Source organism: Rattus rattus, chromosome 12 (assembly GCF_011064425.1).
Source record: "Rattus rattus isolate New Zealand chromosome 12, Rrattus_CSIRO_v1, whole genome shotgun sequence".
NCBI lineage: Eukaryota > Metazoa > Chordata > Mammalia > Rodentia > Muridae > Rattus > Rattus rattus.
The window spans coordinates 72320605-72337122 of NC_046165.1; the positions used below are offsets into that span (position 1 = coordinate 72320605).

At 44.5% G+C, this 16518-nt stretch overlaps 1 pseudogene; it reads right to left on the minus strand.

Moving 5' to 3' along the window:
- Positions 1-6014: 6014 nt before the first annotated feature.
- Positions 6015-6476, minus strand: LOC116914060 (annotated as a pseudogene).
- Between the last annotated feature and the right edge of the window lie 10042 nt (positions 6477-16518).

Consider the following 16518-nt stretch of genomic DNA (forward strand, 5'->3'; position numbering starts at 1 on the left):
ATGTGTTGAATTAATAGAACATTCGAATCTCTCAGAGTGGTATTAGGATATGTGCCCCTTGACATGTCTATTTTGAGCATTCCAAACTGAATTCAATGCTCTGTTTCTCACAGTAACTCTCAGATCATACAGATGAGTGGAGTAGAACGGGGGACCTCAGCTTTGTGAACGGCTAACACGATAATTATTGTGTGCAGTTTGCTAGGGTGGAAAAGCCATCTGCAGGCACTGAGGATGTCGAATCCTATACCCAAATGGCACCTGAAGAAAAGCAGTGGCAGAGGACGAGGACCATTTGTTCTACTGCACAATGACTAACCGATTTATAGAACTGTTCTTATAGCTGAGAAGCCAAGTTTATATCACAAAAGGATGCTCAAATTAGTATTGATTAGTGTCGTAGTTCGAATGAAAATGGACCCCACAGGCTCCTAAGTTTGAATGCTTGGTTCCCAGTTGGTAGAACTGTTTGAGAAGTATTAGGAGGCGTGGCCTTGTTGGAATGGAAGAGGTATGTCTTTGAGGTGGACTTTGAGGTTGCAAAAGCCTATGCCACTCCCAGTGTGTGTGTGTGTGTGTGTGTGTGTGTGTGTGTGTTTGTGTGTGTGTGTGTGTGTGTGTGTGTGTGTGTGTGTGTGTGTGTGGATGGATGGATGGATGGATGGATGGATGGATGGATGGATGGATGGATGGATGGATGGATCAATTGATCAATTGATCGATTGATATCTGCCTTATGCTTGGGGCTCAGACATAAGCTCTCAGCTACTGTTCCAGCACCAGGCCAGCTTGCCTAGTGCCATGATGATTATGGACCTTAACATTCTGAACTGTAAGTCTCCAATGAAGTTTTCTTCTATAAGTTACCTTGGTCATGGCATCTCTTAACAACAATAGAAGAGTAACTAAGACAGTTGGAGAAGTGAGTATGAGCAGAAAGCTTGAGATTGAGATGTATATTACTAAACAAACACAATCAAATTGGACAGTAAGACAAGCAATGCTGACTCCTGCCTTAACATCCTGCAACAAACACACTTACTATAAGAAGCAGATATACTTTATCAGAGTCTATAAAGCCAGAAAAGAGAAAACCCACAAACCTTTCTATGAGAGAAATTTAGGTTTTTCATAATCTTCCAAAGACATGTTGATTATTCTAAATTGCTTATGTGAATTAAAATTCCCAGAAAGTTATCACACCTTCTACTCTATTGAACTTTCTACAAGGCTACTTAACTGCTTAGATCGTTTTGAATTCCTCCTAAATGCTGGGGATTCAAGGCCTGAGCCACCATGAATAGCCTGATTAGCTTTTTAGTGATTGTAGAGAGGCTGGAAAGTTGCTGGTCTAGAAGCCTCCCTAGCAGAGATTTCCCTACTGTGCTATACAATCTGTCTGATGTTCCCATTAGTGGATTTGAAAAGAAGTGTCTTGAATTATAGCTTTCTTTGTTCTGTGTCTGTGGAACTGTTAGCACATTGAAGCGTAGTATTTGGTGACATCTGACATTCATAATTGGCTTCAGAATAAACTATCTTTATTTTGGAGAATTTGGATTCCCTCTTTCCAGTTTTGCAAAGGTTTAAAAGATAACTGTCTCCGTAGTCTCGAGTATCCAAACACTTGGTCTCTGGCTGGTGACTGGGGAGGTAGTGCATCCTTGCAAGAAGGGCTGGGCTTTGAGCATTTATAACCTTGCCCTATTTACAGTTCACCTCTCTCGGCTTTGTGCCTGTTGAAAATGTGAGCTCTTAGCTTCCTGTATCAGGAAGCCGCCAGGCCTACTGCTGACTACCATGGCTTTACCCACTATGATAGACAATGCCTTTGGGACCATAAGCCAAAATAAACTCTTCCACAAGACGCTTTTTTGTCATGGTGATGAGGAGGTTAGAAAGAGTTAAATTTTTCTTGTACTTTTGACTAAAACTAACACTGTGATTCTGCAATCTCACCTCCTGCCTCAGATAACACCCCTCCCCTCTCCTTATCTTGAGAATAGACACTTGCAAAATAGCAGTTCTAACCTTACAAGTTCCTCTGTAAACATGCTGTATGGAAGTCTTACTTATGACCACCCCCCACCCCCAGTTAAGTAGGCTAAAATTCTAACCCACCCATAACAGAAAAGGTCAAAAATGATTCTGGATCATCCATTAGTGTTGTTGGAAACTATGGATTGGGACCCGGTCCTTAGAGCATTGGCTCAACTAGATCCATAGTCATAAGAAGCTTGAGTTCTCCAAAGGTCTGATTTCAATGACAGTGGCATTTTATCACAGCAAGAGAAAAATAAGTACTACACGTTCTTAGTCACATTAATTAAAGAATTCAGAATGAATTCAGAAGGAAGACAATTTATTAGTCTGAGAGGAAAACTGCAGAGCAGGCAAGCTGATGATCAGAGCACTTGTTTGGAAGAGAGAAGAGGGATAACCACACCCTTGATATCAGGATCTGCGGTGGTTCGAATGAGAAAATCTCCCATAGGCTCTCATATATGAACACTTGGTTCCTGCTGGGAAGGTTACAAAACCTTTAGGAGATGAAGTCTTACTGGAAAACTACATCACTGAGGGTGGACTCTGAGGGCTCATGGTCTTACCTTACTTCCTGTTTGATCTCTCTGCTGTCTATGGAAAAATATGCAGTCAGCCATGCCTTCCCTGTCATGGAGGGTACAAGCCTTCTAGAACCAAGAGCTAAAATAAATTCTTCTGTAAGATGACTTTAGCTATAGTATTTCATGACACCCATGAAAGTAGCTAATGCAGGGACCCAAAAGACAGGCAGCTTCAGCAATGAACGAGAGCAAGAGCCACATGAGGCAGGTACTTGCATGAGAGAAGTAGGAGGGAATTCCAGAGATAAACTAGAAATCCCAGAATGCCCGGAAAGCATTCTTAGGATTCAGGCCAGAAAAAGAGAAGCGAGAAAAAGGAAAAAACAGAGGATGATAAGTACATTGCCGTGTAAGAGGACAATAATTCTTCCCTTCTCCTTAGCATGTCCTGGGTTGAACCATCTTTCTTTTTCTCTCTCTTTTTTTTTTTTTTTTTTTTTTCGGAGCTGAGGACCGAACCCAGGGCCTTGTGCTTGCTAGGCAAGCGCTCTACCACTGAGCTAAATCCCCAACCCCTGAACCATCTTTCTTGAGGAGTGGTCTCCTAGCTAGATGATTGACAGGCCTAGCTGAATTAGCTCTTATAAAAGAAGATAAGAATGTATTTTTGTTGTAATCTTCGGGGCAGATCAAAATATCCTGCCTCCACTCAGGACCAATGATACTCCATTCTTTCGACCAGCAGGCCTAAGAAGTTATGGTAAGGTTGACAATTTCCTTCCTAGCGCCACCTTGGAAATGGGGAATAGAGTTCAAAGCTGATGGTGTGCAGGGCTCAATCCTCAGTCTTTGCTCCCTAACACTATCTCGTGGTGCATTCTAGATGAGAGTGGTGTTTTTACATCCATAGTTGTATGCTGAGGAAAGGAGCCAATGAGGCTTTCCTCTTGCTGACCCAGCATGTTTGAGCAGCAATGAATCATCTGTTGGGGGTTACCCTGCACAAAATTCTTGGGATTATCAGCCTGAAGATAACTGAACCATCATTATTTTATGAAGGTCAGGTTCTCTGTGGTAGTTGGGGTTCACAGAATTTAAACTTGTGGTAGACCTGGTTTGAGACACATTTTAAAGTTGTAACCTAAGTCAGGTCCTTACCTGATTGTTGGGTAAGACAGATGCTTAACACACAGCCAGACTGTTATCTCTGAGAAATAACAAAATGGGTTTAGCGAAAACTGGAATACTTGCTTCTAAGATGGAATTTTTTTCTCTGTTGCTTTCTCAAGCATTAAAAAACAAACAAACAAAAAAAAATTGAAAATGTGTCTACTTTGAGCTTCCCTGTATTTTGGTTTTGTAACCAATACCAGGAATGGCAGGAATGAAACTGAGACACCCGTTTTCCTTCTTTGGCTATCAGATTATTAAAAAGATGTACCCCAAGAAATTGCCCTCCCCCAAGAATTTTATACTTTGTAAAGAAGAAAAGCTGAAGCCCTGTGCCAAACAGAGGAGCAAGGTGCCAGGGAGATTTCCCAACTTGCCAGACAACTTTCTGTTGTGAGCACCTAGCCTTGTAGTGAGGAGAGGTTACACCTGAGACAACTTGACCAGAAGTACTTAGCGGCAAATAGTTTGGGTCCTCTATTTAAAACATATCAAGATCCCAAAGAGGGACTTGTGAGTGGGGAGTGCTGGTCCTCGATGTCCTTTTCCCTGATAGGGCCACATTGGAGCTCCTCTTCACTGCTTTTTACCATTATTTTTTTTCTCTTTAATGTATTTATTTACTTTCACGTGTATGAGTACTTTGCCTGCATGTATGTCTATGCACCATGTGCTCATGGAGACCAGAAGAGGGTGTTGGAGCCCCTGGGACTGGAGTTAGAGACATTTGTGAATTGCCATGCAGGTGCTGGGACCTGAACCTGGGTTTTCTGGATAAGCAGCCAGTGCTCTTAACCGCTGGGCTATCTCTCTAGTCTTATTTATTTATTATTTGCTTACTAACTTATTTATTTATTTACTTACTTACTTGATATAGAGTCTCAATGTGTGGCTCTGACTGGCTTGGAACTCAATATCTGGACCAGGTTGGCCTTGAACTAACAGCAATCCACCTACATCTGGTTAAGTTGACATACTGAGGACATGTGGTTAGTCTCCCTGTGCAGACTCTAACCCTAACTCCAATAACTGTATTAGAGCCATATGTTAAATGGGACATTAAAATATTTGGCTTGGGATGGAGATTGGTTCTGTTTAGAGCTCTTGCCCAACCTGCAGAAAGTCTCAGTGAACTTAACAATATTGCAGAGGAAAGTAAGAAAGAGTTAAGTGTGGGGTGTGAATAAGTATACCACATATAAAATGGCCATTTGAATAGACTACGCGGTCGCCAGGCAAATGAAGCACAATGCTTTGCCACGCATAGTGGCTCACTCCATACCCTTAGCAATAGTAATACTGAGGCAGGAGGATGGTGAGTCCAAAGCCAATCGGAGAGAGATCAAGCAAACAAGCAAGTAAGCAAGCAAAAACAGTGGAAGGATGGAAAGAAAAGATGAGAAGAAACAAAATGGCCTTTCTCCTGCACCCTGTCTGCCTTGAAGATGGTCCTCTTCATAGACTTTTGCACTGAAATTGTACCTCACAACAGACTCAGAACGTGTGTGATCACGACCTGTTTCTATTATTTCTGCTTAATCTACCAAGAGATAACAAAGGCATTCAGGTGACTCAGAAAGGGTCTCAGGTAGGAGGAGCCCCATCACTCCGACTCCTTAACTATAACTCAGGAAAGACCTCTCAGTCTTGTGACTGGCTCACACCAAACAATTCTAGTTAAGAAAGTGTAGCAGGAGCTACGCTGGAAACAAGAAACGAAAACAAAACAAATAAAAGGCTGACTCTGCTACAGGGGAATTGCAGTTCCCTTTTGTAGCTTCTGGGTCTGGGAATCCCTCACAAACCACTCAGACATCAATCTCGGTCAAACAGAGCTGGTTTATTGAACACCACATCCTAGGGACATAGGCTAGACTTGGAAGCTGACTGTGACATTGAGTCAAGATACTGTAGGGATTTTAAGCCCGAGATCTACAAACATCTGTGCCAAGTTATTCCACCAATCAGGATTCAGGGATAGTGGACTTCCTTAGGAGCGCGTCTGTCGTACACTTACCCTGCTACTATTGGTTAGGGCATTCAACTGTGGCAGGGCTAACATTCCCGTCTTAACTTGCCAACCAGGATGTCAGTTACCCATATGCCTCTTTCTGCCAAGTAGGATGTCAGTTCCCAGGGAGGTTCTTAAACTTTACTTGGCCCCTACTTAAAACAGAAGCCTTATTCAGGATAGTTTCTTTTATTTTTTCTTCTCTTTTCTTTTTCTTTTTTTAATGGCGAAAACAGTGTGCATTTAGAATTAGCCCTCTGGACTGTTTAGATGATCCCAATCTTGTTGGCAGCATCTAGCATCACGGTCAGGAGCCAAGGCAACATACACCGTCTTCTCTCTGCCAGGCCTTATTAGGGTATTGACTTGGGCCAAATCATGTCATAGAGTTTCTTCACCGCCTGTTTGATCCGGTGCTTGTTGGCCTTGGCATCCACAGTGAACACAAGCGCGTTGTTGTCCTCTATTTTCTTCATGGCCGACTCGGTGGTCAGTGGGAATTTGATGATACCGTAGTGGTCAAGCTCGTTTCTCCTGGGTGCAGTCTTTCGGGGATATTTTGGCTGCCTCTGGAGCCGCAGGGTCTCGGGCCGCCGGAAAGTGGGTGACGTTCGGATCTTCTTTTTGTGGCTGTGGACACTTTTCAGCACTGCTTCCTTAGATTTCAAGGCCTTCGCTTTGGCTTTGGCTCTGGGAGGGGCAGGAGCTTCCTTCGCTTTTGGCGCCATCTTGGCCCAGACAGTCCCCCCATCCCCCACCCCCCGCCCCCCACCCCGAGCTGGGGACTGAACCCAGGGCCTTGCGCTTGCTAAAATCCCCAGCCCCAACAGTTTCTTATATTGGCGCAGGTGTCTCTTTTATGTTGGGGTCCATCCCAGGGGCAGCTTATAAAAGCAAATACCATAAAAGCTTATACACAGATGCAGGAAGTGCTGCTGGGTGGTTAGCTCGGGTCCAAGCTTATTGTGGCTAACTATATACAAAGCAGTTCTGACTTACAACTGACTTCTGTGGTGATTGGTTTCTAAGACCACAGAACAGAACAACTTGGGCAGGAGAAAGTTTCTTCCTATCAGCAGAAACAATGTATGAGAAAGTGTCCTTATAATATTAGTAACAGCACAACATGGCAAATTAACCAGGTAACAGTTACCTAGGCCTTAACATTAGCGTTGTCCATAAAGAACTTTAAAACTGACTTGGAAGGAAGCGTGAGGACCATTGAATTAGAGTTTGAGAGAAAAATAAAGAATAGGCAAAAAACAAGTCCTGGCAGCTTAGTTAGGATGAACAACAGAGGTCTGCAAGCCCTTATAGAAAAATCAGAACAATAGGGAGTTTCAGAGAAACAGTGAGAAAGCCCAGAGTGTCGGGCAAGCAGGCTTTGAACTTGAGATGGTATTCAGTGAAGAGATAAAATGGGAAATTCACTTTTAAAGTTAGAACGTTAGAACTCAGGGGGAAAAAGTACCCAGCCTCAGCAGTAAAAAACGATCAGCAAGTAGTGAGAGAAGAGATTCTGGGATGTATAAGCATATTTTTTCAATAAGGGTATAATTCACCTTGAGGGATAAGAGAAAAGATATCCTTCCTTTTATTCCTCTGACTGTTGTGGGGTATCTAACAGAGAAGACTACTTGGACATGGGTTTAAGCCAATAGAAAGTCCTTATTAGCCAACTGGCAACTACACTGGTTGTTTGAAATTCCAGTGTAGCACTAAGCCTTTCTCAGGGTGAGCTTTTAAACACAAAAATATATCCGGGGTTGACGTAGTTTAGTTAATAAAAAGGTTATTCAGAAATGGAACTACAGACGCCAAAAAAAAATTAAGGGGGACTGCCCCAGAGCTATGGACTTTGAAGGATTAGGTTTTGTTTTTATTTTGGGTGGTGGTGCTGTCTGCGTGCTGAGTTTTAAGGTCTAGACAGTACTTGCAAAGTGAGGTCAGTTTGCTAAGGTCTGGGGGTCTGTTCCATGACCACATTAGTATAGCCTTCAAGAATGGTTATTGAACACCGAGGAGGTCGGTTACACCAGTCTGGCACGTCTAACTACTAAAAACTGAACACTTAAAATTGTCCTTGTAATTGTTATGGAGAATAGATCAATAACTATCGATTTAAGCAGAAATTTGATATCGATGAACTTTGCCCTTTGGTATATCTTACGCAACTGACTCAGACCTTTTTTAACTTCCTTAAGCTTCCAGTTTGCCTTTTCATTCTGGAAAAACATCCAGTCATCTTATGAAATATAGCAGCATTAACAAACCACCAGTCAATAACTCTAGCCATGATGATCTTTCCCGAGCAGGCCCAGCTGATGTCACAGCAGTCATTTGGCTTGGAGGATAGTGCTGTTACCACAGTTTTTATAAAAGGAGATTGAATCCAAACTACACACACAATACATTAATATTGCTTGTGTAGATACTGTCGTACTATGGTGTTTGATAAGTTCCAAGGTTAACTGTAGGTTTAGATTTTTCCCAACCTACTTTAATAAATGTTCAAACTCCCCTCTAGCCCCTCAGAGGCCGGTGAAGAGAACAGCTATTAAGGACACGGGGGAAGTGGACCTGTTTAGAAACAGTTCTTAGGAGGTAAGACCAATCTTCATTGTTCTCAGTCCAGTCCACTAGCAAACACCGAACATGAATCAGCAGCTTCAGATGAGACCGCTCGCTCAGTGACACCACACATGAACCAGTTCAATCCAGAAGAAGCTGTGAGGCTCACCAACCGGCCCAAAGCCGAAGAAGCAGCAAGAAGCCACAGAAACTTCCTGGGAAGTTCTTTGGTGAGTTTCCTTTTATGATGTCACCCCAAGCAAAGCTCAGCAACTCAATGTAAGATGAACCCATGCGTGAGCGCCATTAGCGAAGACTAGTGAGGCAGAGCAAAGCAAACCAATGCTCGATGGGCCGGAGGGGAGTTTGAACCTTTATTTTGAAACCAGACAGCTCGACCTCCTACTGTCTGTGGGGTCATATTTATATTCCTTCCAAACACCATGCATCCTTTCCTGTGTTTGCTATAGCAAAACATCCTTTCCCCTGTGTGTCCCAAACAAAGCATCACTTGACATCATGGACTTTAACTAAGGCACTCTGCAACTTGGTCTTCTGTCTTCCTAGACGTTTTGACTCTTTGTGCCAAGGAACATGCTTGCAACCCCCTAAGTGACTTTCCAAAGAAACCAGAAGTTTCCACTGCAGTTTACCTCACAGAAAACACAGGACAGGGCAGTACATAGAGCAATCTACCGTGTCTGTGAATTGGTTTCAAATGAGTGTAAGTAGAAAATTGAGAAAGAGCTTTATACCATGAGATCAATAATACCCACAGTGCATATGCTCTTTGGCTGTTTTGTTCTCCTTTCTCCCTGCCGAGTCAGGAAGACTGGCCTCACTCAGGAATGGAGGCCCAGAGCAAACTGAATATCACTTTCCTATACAGCTCAATATGTAAGGCTTCTTGTTTTGCCTGAATTCAAGAATGATTTGAGAGACAGAGAGAATGTTAATCAAGTCTTCCTTTTCCCTACACCGCTTGCCCCAAGTATGTACACTTAGCTATTCACAGTGGGATGAGGAGTGTCGAGCAGAAGGGAACCTACCCCATGGACCTTTCCCAGGGGTGCTGAGTGGGGAGCCTGCATTCTCTCACCTTCCTGCCTAGGAACATGACCACATCCTTGGGGTCCCATCTGACCCGTCTCTTGACTTAGAAGTGGTGCCCTGGTTTTCTCAGGAGAAATCTCTGTGCTTCATTCCTTTGTAGCGCTATCCCCTTACCCTCCTTACTCCTGGTGAGGGTAAGAGCTAATTAGTGATTTATACCATGCTAGTCCTGATGAGGGGTACCCTCTCTTTGAAGGGTCCCTTGGAGCGCTGGAAGATTACGGCTATTGGTAAGTCCTTCTCCTTGACATTCAGTCTAATGAACAACCTTAAAAATCCTCAAATCCCCGATGAGAGACCCCAAGAATTTAACAGGAGTGCTGGTAGTCACTTAGGGGATTACAAGCATGCTCCTAGGCACAAAGAATCAAAACATCTGAGAAGACCAAGTTGCAGAGTGTCTTAGTTGAAGTTTCTATAGCCGTGATGAAACACCATGACCAAAAAGCAAGTTAGGGAGGAAAGCGTTTATTCAGCTTACACTTCTATATTGCTGTTCCTCAAGTCAGGACAGGAACTCAAACAAGGCAGAAACCTGGAAGTAGGAGCTGATGCAGAGGCCATGGAAGGGTGCTGCTTACTGGCTGGCTCCTCCTGGCTTCCTCAACCATTTTTCCTATAGAACCTAGGACTACCAGCCCAGGGATGGCATCACCTACAATGGGCTGGGCTTTCCCCCAGTGATCGGTAATTGAGAAAATGCCTTACAGCTGGATCTCATGGAGCTATTTCCTCAAGTGAGTCTCCTTCCTCTCTGATGATTCTAGCGTATGTCAAGTTGACATAAAAACCAGCCAGTACACAGAGAAAACATAAGTTACAGCTCTATCCCTTGAGGGCAGAAGGGGCTAAAGCCTTAAAAGGCTGGCAGTCTGCTAACGGGACCCTAGCTCGGATGTTTCACAGGGCCTCTTGCTTCTCCTCTATGACTTATTGGTCCTGTTTAGAAGCCCAACCCCATCTTCCTACCATTTCTCCTCTCAATGTCATCCAAAAGCAAGAAGCCATCAGTTCTAGCACCTTCTTGTCTACCCCATCCCTCTAACTCTCCTTTAATGTTCAGTCTTCAGTCCTGGAAGTAAAAGCCTTTACCCATGTGTCAATCTTGCTGGTCCCACAACTTATTTAAGACTCAAGTAAACTTGGTTGTAGCTAGCATGCTGCAGCCTTGTTCCCAGTGTGTGTACACATGTGTGTATTTCAGTGAATATTTCTGAAATATTAAAATAAGTTCACAGTCTTCCTTCTTTCTTATGCTTTTGACACCCAGAAAGCAGAAGTACTCTTGAAATATCTTTCAACATTATTAAGAACAAAACTAGCTGGGTGTGTGGGCACATACCAGCAATCTCAGAACTTGGAGGTAGGAGTTAAGAGGGGTGTAGGGTAAAAGGGCCAAGAAAAGAACACCATGACTCTGACTTGACCCCAAAACTAGGACCAAGAAAAGAATACCCTGGCCCTGACTTGATCAGGAGACCAGGACCAAAGGAAAGAACATCCTGACCTTGGCTTGACCCTGAGACTAGAGCCAAGAAAAGAACACCCTGATCCTGGCATGACCAGATGTCTGATACCCGCAAGGAAAAGAGTCCTACTAATCCCTGAGCTTGCCCCAGGATCAGGCCACAGAATCCCAGCAATCTCAGGCCACCCTGGAAAGCTTCACCCTGTCCCCCAAGAAACCCTACATAAAGCCTGCCTTCTGCTCAGTTCCCTGCTACATCTTGCCTGAGCAGAGGCAGCCACCTTCTTGTGTCTCTCCCTATTAGTCTCTTGTGTGGTGTGACTTTGTGGTATTCCTTGGCTCCTGACTACTAAGTCGCCTTTCTTCTCAGTGTTGTAACACAATGATGCTGTGACTCAGATAGGCTCTCCTGGTGCCTGTTCTCCCAATTAGGGTCTGATTTGAACTGGGAACCTATCCCTCATCTCCAGTCCACCCACAAAAGAAGCCCCAACCATGGTCTTTTTTTAAATTTATACCCAAACATTGCTTCCCCTCCTAATCCTTCCCTCACAGAGTCCCTCTCTCCCAGCCTCCCCCCTCTTCTCCTAAGAAAGGATGCTCCCCCCGCCCCCAGTATCCCTCCACTTGGCACATGAAGTCTCTGCCAGATTTGGTACATCCCTTCCCACTGAGGCCAGACAAACTCTCTGTCTGCTACACATGTGCCAGGGGCCTCATTCCAGCCTATGTATGTTCTTTGGTTGGTGGCTCAGACTCCCAGGGATTCAGGTTTGTTGACTCTGTTGGTCTTCCTGCGAGGTCCCCATATACTTCAGGGCTTTCAATCCTTCCCCCAACTCTTCCATAAGTGTCCCCATCTTGCATCTAAAGTTTGGCTGTAAATATCTGCTAACTTAGGGTTTCTATTCCTGCACAAAGCATCATGAACAAGAAGCAAGTTCGAGAGGAAAGGGTTTATTCAGCTTACACATTCACATTGCTGTTTCATCACCAAAGGAAGTCAGGACTGGAACCCAAGCAGGTCAGGAAGCAGGAGCTGATGCAGAGGCCATGGAGGGATGTTTCTTACTGGCTTGCTTCCCCTGACTTGCTCAGCTTGCTTTCTTATAGAACCCAGGACCACCAGCCCAGGGATGGCACCACCCACAGTGGGCTGGGCTCTGCCCCACTGATCACTGGTTGAGAAAATGCCTTACAGCTGGATCTCATGGAGGCATTTCCTCAACTGAGGCTTCTTTCTTTGTGATAATTCCAGCTTGTGTCAAGTTGACACACAAAACCAGCCAGTATATCTGCTTCTGTTTCTGTCCACTGCTGGGTAGAGACTCTCAGAGGATAGTTATGCTAGGCTTCTGTCTGAAAGTAGAACAGAGTGTCATTAATAATGTCATGGATTGATGCTTGCCCATGGGCCAGTTATCCAACCATGGTCTTTAGGGTTGTGGCTAGCTCTCTTCATCTGACCCTGTCTTCCACCCTTAGAGCTACAACCCTGCAGTTTCTTTAGGCCCAGTCAAGCTATTGTGTTCCCTTGGTCTCTTGTCCTGACATCCCTTTAGAACTGCCCACGATCCCACTGTTCCTCTGGGTACTCAAGGCTTTTGTGACCCCATTTCCAACCCTTTCCTGTGGATGAGATACACCTCCTCATCCCTTCTAGAGCTCAGTTTTCATCCTCACCTTCTAGCCTCCTTGCCTTCTCATCCTCACAAAGGCCTTGGTACCAGTCACGGAGTCTCTCCTCAGGCCTAGCTAGGCTAAGCTGGTGCTGACCATGGTTGATAGGCAATGAAGCACAGAACAGTTTGTGGTTACTCTGATCTTCCTCGAGTCCTGGAGAAGCCTTCAACTACAGACCACAGTGACATTTTTTTCCCTCCCGGCCCCTTCTCTCATTCATGGGAACAGTATCTTCCATCCCCTCCCATCCCCTTTGGGATGCCTTTCAGAAAACCTCTAGCCTCTACACCAGGCAACTAACCTGAAGGTCCCTAAACTTGTTCATCTTTGCATTCAAACTAGGCCTCAATATCCCCCAAAATAGTCAGTCAAAATGGCTGCCTAATGGCACCCTAGACCGCAGTATCATTCAGGGCCTTTACAAATACTGTGAGCCCTGTTTTCTATGTTCAACTTTCCCCTTTTCTCTGCTCTAAGCTGTGTCTTGTTTAAAGGTTTTCTCTAAAATCTATGTCCCATATCAGGCAAGCCACCTGACTATGTGACAGGGAAAGGAGAGCAAAACCAATAAAGGTGCAGACTACCCTCCATGGGACTATTGCTGCTCATCTCGTGCTCGTGGTTTTGGTTTAACTCTAATAGGTTTGCTAAGGTATAAATCTTACCTCAAGATTTGTAAGACTATTAGGTAAGCTTTCTGTGCTTCGAGATTTGTAAGCATATGGGGTGTGATTAAAGTTCTGTGAAATCTGTAACAAATGGTGAACTTAAAACCCGAAATACCGGGGTTGGTGGTTAAAAATCTATACGTAGGTAATTTTACAGGAAACATGGCTTGTTGCCGTATTAGCTGCTGTCCTCCCACTGGGATGGAGGTAGCCATGAGGCTGGCAGCCATTCTTGCTAGGGAAGGGTGGACTATGTCATGGGACTTCACTCCCATTTAATTGATTAAGAGTGACTATGTGGCATAAGCCAGCCAAGGAGCAAACATCTAGCTATGAAGCCCAAACCAGATGATTCCTCTTCCGTTCTTCAGTCACGCTAATGAGCCTCTCGTTCCTTTAGTGGCCTCATCCCACAGCTGCCCCCCCCCACCCCCCGCCTCTCTCTGGCTCCCGGAGCCTGCTACATTCTGAGATCCCATCATGTTGACATCTCTCTAGTCATTAAGACACTTGGTCCTCTCCCTCTATAGAAATGCTCCCTTTCCCTCCCGCTTCCCCCTTCGAGCTGCCTGCTAAGCCCTTTGTCTTCCTTAGCTCTGTCCTGGAAGTCTCACCATTCCTCTATGCCCTCCTAGTCTTTTTTCTTTTCTCTCAGCTTCCCCTTGAGGCTTATAGGAACTCCCTCAGGCAGAGTTCAAACTACAAACGGCTTAGCCTCAAATGGCCAAAATTAGCATGCTCAGTTTTCAATAATGGGCCAATTCTGCCACTGTACAAACAAATGATCTAAAAACCTTATATTTCTAAACTTGCTCTCTCCTTCTCTCTCTCTATTTTTTTCTATCTATAACTGTCCAGGGTAACTCTTACATGCAGATGACTGTCATCCAAGAGACCCCACCCCTAACCAACAGCCCGTCCTAAGAAGGTCAGGAAGTTGCTCTCTCTATTCTGCTGTCCAAGGCTGGTTCAGTTTCCTGCAACTCTGCATCTGTCTCTCCTTTCTGGGGTTTACCCTGTATGCCCATTTTCTCTATTTTTGTTGATAATTCTTGTCCTGAAAACAACAATCATAAAAAAAAAACAGGTTTTATGAAAGATAGGACTAAAAGTTTGTACAATCAAGTATTAAAGCTGCACCTCCATGCAGTCATAAACAAGAATGTACCTTGTACTGGTGGCTGGACTCCGCGATCTAAGAGTCACATAAGTGGTGTTACTAATTTGTTTTGTTGTTGTTGCTGTTGTTTTTTAAAGACATGGAGGAGTGGGTCATGGGGAGCAACTGAACTTGGCAATGTGTGACAAGACTGAAGGTCCTAAAGACAGCCCGTGAGAGGCTCTTGGTGGGAACACAGCCCAGTTGTAATGAGAGTCTATGCAAGTGTATCAAGGTCTGAGGGTGTGAAACTTGTAATGTCTAAAAGCATAAGAAGGTGTTTTTTTTTTTTTTTAAGGCATGTAAATAGAGGTTCTGAAGGAAGTGGCTTGAGGTAATGAAGATGTTTAACATTCCTTTCCCCTTCCATGCTATTGTTAAGATTTCAAAGGTTCAAGTCCTACCCCATAACCCTAACCCTAACCATAACCCTAACCCTAACCCTAACCCTAACTACCCTTTCTTGCACTCCTCAGTATGATCACTAGTGTTACCACAGGAACAGTGCGACTGACTAGTTCCCTAACTATCTATTGTCAGTCTTCCTCTCAGTTTATCCAGGATCGCCAGCAGCTGGCTCAGGCCGTCCTCACCCTCCAGGGCCAAATAGACTCACTGGCTGCCATAATGCTGAATGCAGTGAGGGGAGATTTACTAATAGTGACAAGGTCTCTGCCTCTTCTTCAGGGAGGAATCAACCAGTCAGGTAATAATAAAAGATAAGCTCTATCCGGTGGTAGTTGTGGGTGCCTTTAATCTCAGCACTCAGGAGGACCTCTGTGAGTTCTTGGCCACCCTGATCTACACAGTGAGTTCCAGGACAGCCAGGGCTACACAGGGAAACCCTGTCTCAACCTCCCTCTCATCTCCCAAAGCAAGCTGAGTGTTGTGGTGCACACCTTTAATGTCTCAGCACTCAGGAGGCAGAGGCAGGCTGTTTAACGTGGGTGAAGTCAGCCTTGTCTACACAGTGGGGATTACATAGTGAGATCTCACAGCAAAAACAAAAAAACAAAAAACAAAAAAAAATGACAAACAAACAAAAAACTCACAACCTCCACTCAGGTCAAGATAAAGATACTCCTCAATTTACAAATTATATCCCCACCCCACCCCCACACGAAGAATCATCATAGGAGCAATTTCAGGCTGGAGTGACATGTGTTCTCTTCACTAAACTGCCAGGTGTTCCACTCAGGCAAGAATGATTGTCGAGGCCGCTGATAAAAATCTGAAAACCTAGCCCTTCCCTTGAGAAGTCCGTGAGCTTCCAGGTAGGGCTCCTGGTCAATGAGCCACTCAGTCCTATTAGCTTGATAGTCAGATACAAAATCTAGGATAAGAATGGCATAGCAAGGGGTTGGGGATTTAGCTCAGCGGTAGAGCGCTTGCCTAGGAAGCGCAAGGCCCTGGGTTCGGTCCCCAGCTCCGAAAAAAAGAAACAAACAAACAAAAAAAAAAAAAAAAAGAATGGCATAGCAATAAAAATATATATCAATGAAAAATCACCTTTTCAGGACTTTTGTGTGACCAATGGTCACATTGACTTGATTGGCAGATACTGAGACAGGAGCTAGAGTAGCCGAGAAGGGAGCCATGGGGCTCGGGGCAATGCCTGAGAAGGAGAGCGGAGATGAAGTCTGAGGGAGGACAAGATATCAGACTTCCTTGTCTAAGCAATAGACGGCTTTCTGTCCTTCTCCCTAGGTTTTTAGGTCGGAGGCATGCCTTTTCAGTCTCGCTCTCATCCCCCGGTATTGCACAGAAAGCTGTTTTGCCATGGCTGCCTAGATAAACAACTGAGGTTCTGCCTTCAAAGGACAAAAGCTGTAGGAGAAAAAAGGGAAGCATTTAGAACTGTAAGACAGATTGATAAGACACAAAAATTCTACAGAGTGGACTCAGCAGTGATGATATTATCTAAGAGAATAGCCTTATTCTTGCTAGGGCATGCCAAGGTATTCAAACACGAACTGACAGGATACCTGCAGAGACATAGTTTCAAATGGCCTGAGGTGAGGTAGTCGGTGAGTAGCCAATGGTTAACTGGTGATGTGTTAGGTGGAACACACGATGGTGTTCTTTGCACATTCTTCTCTAAGCTTAAA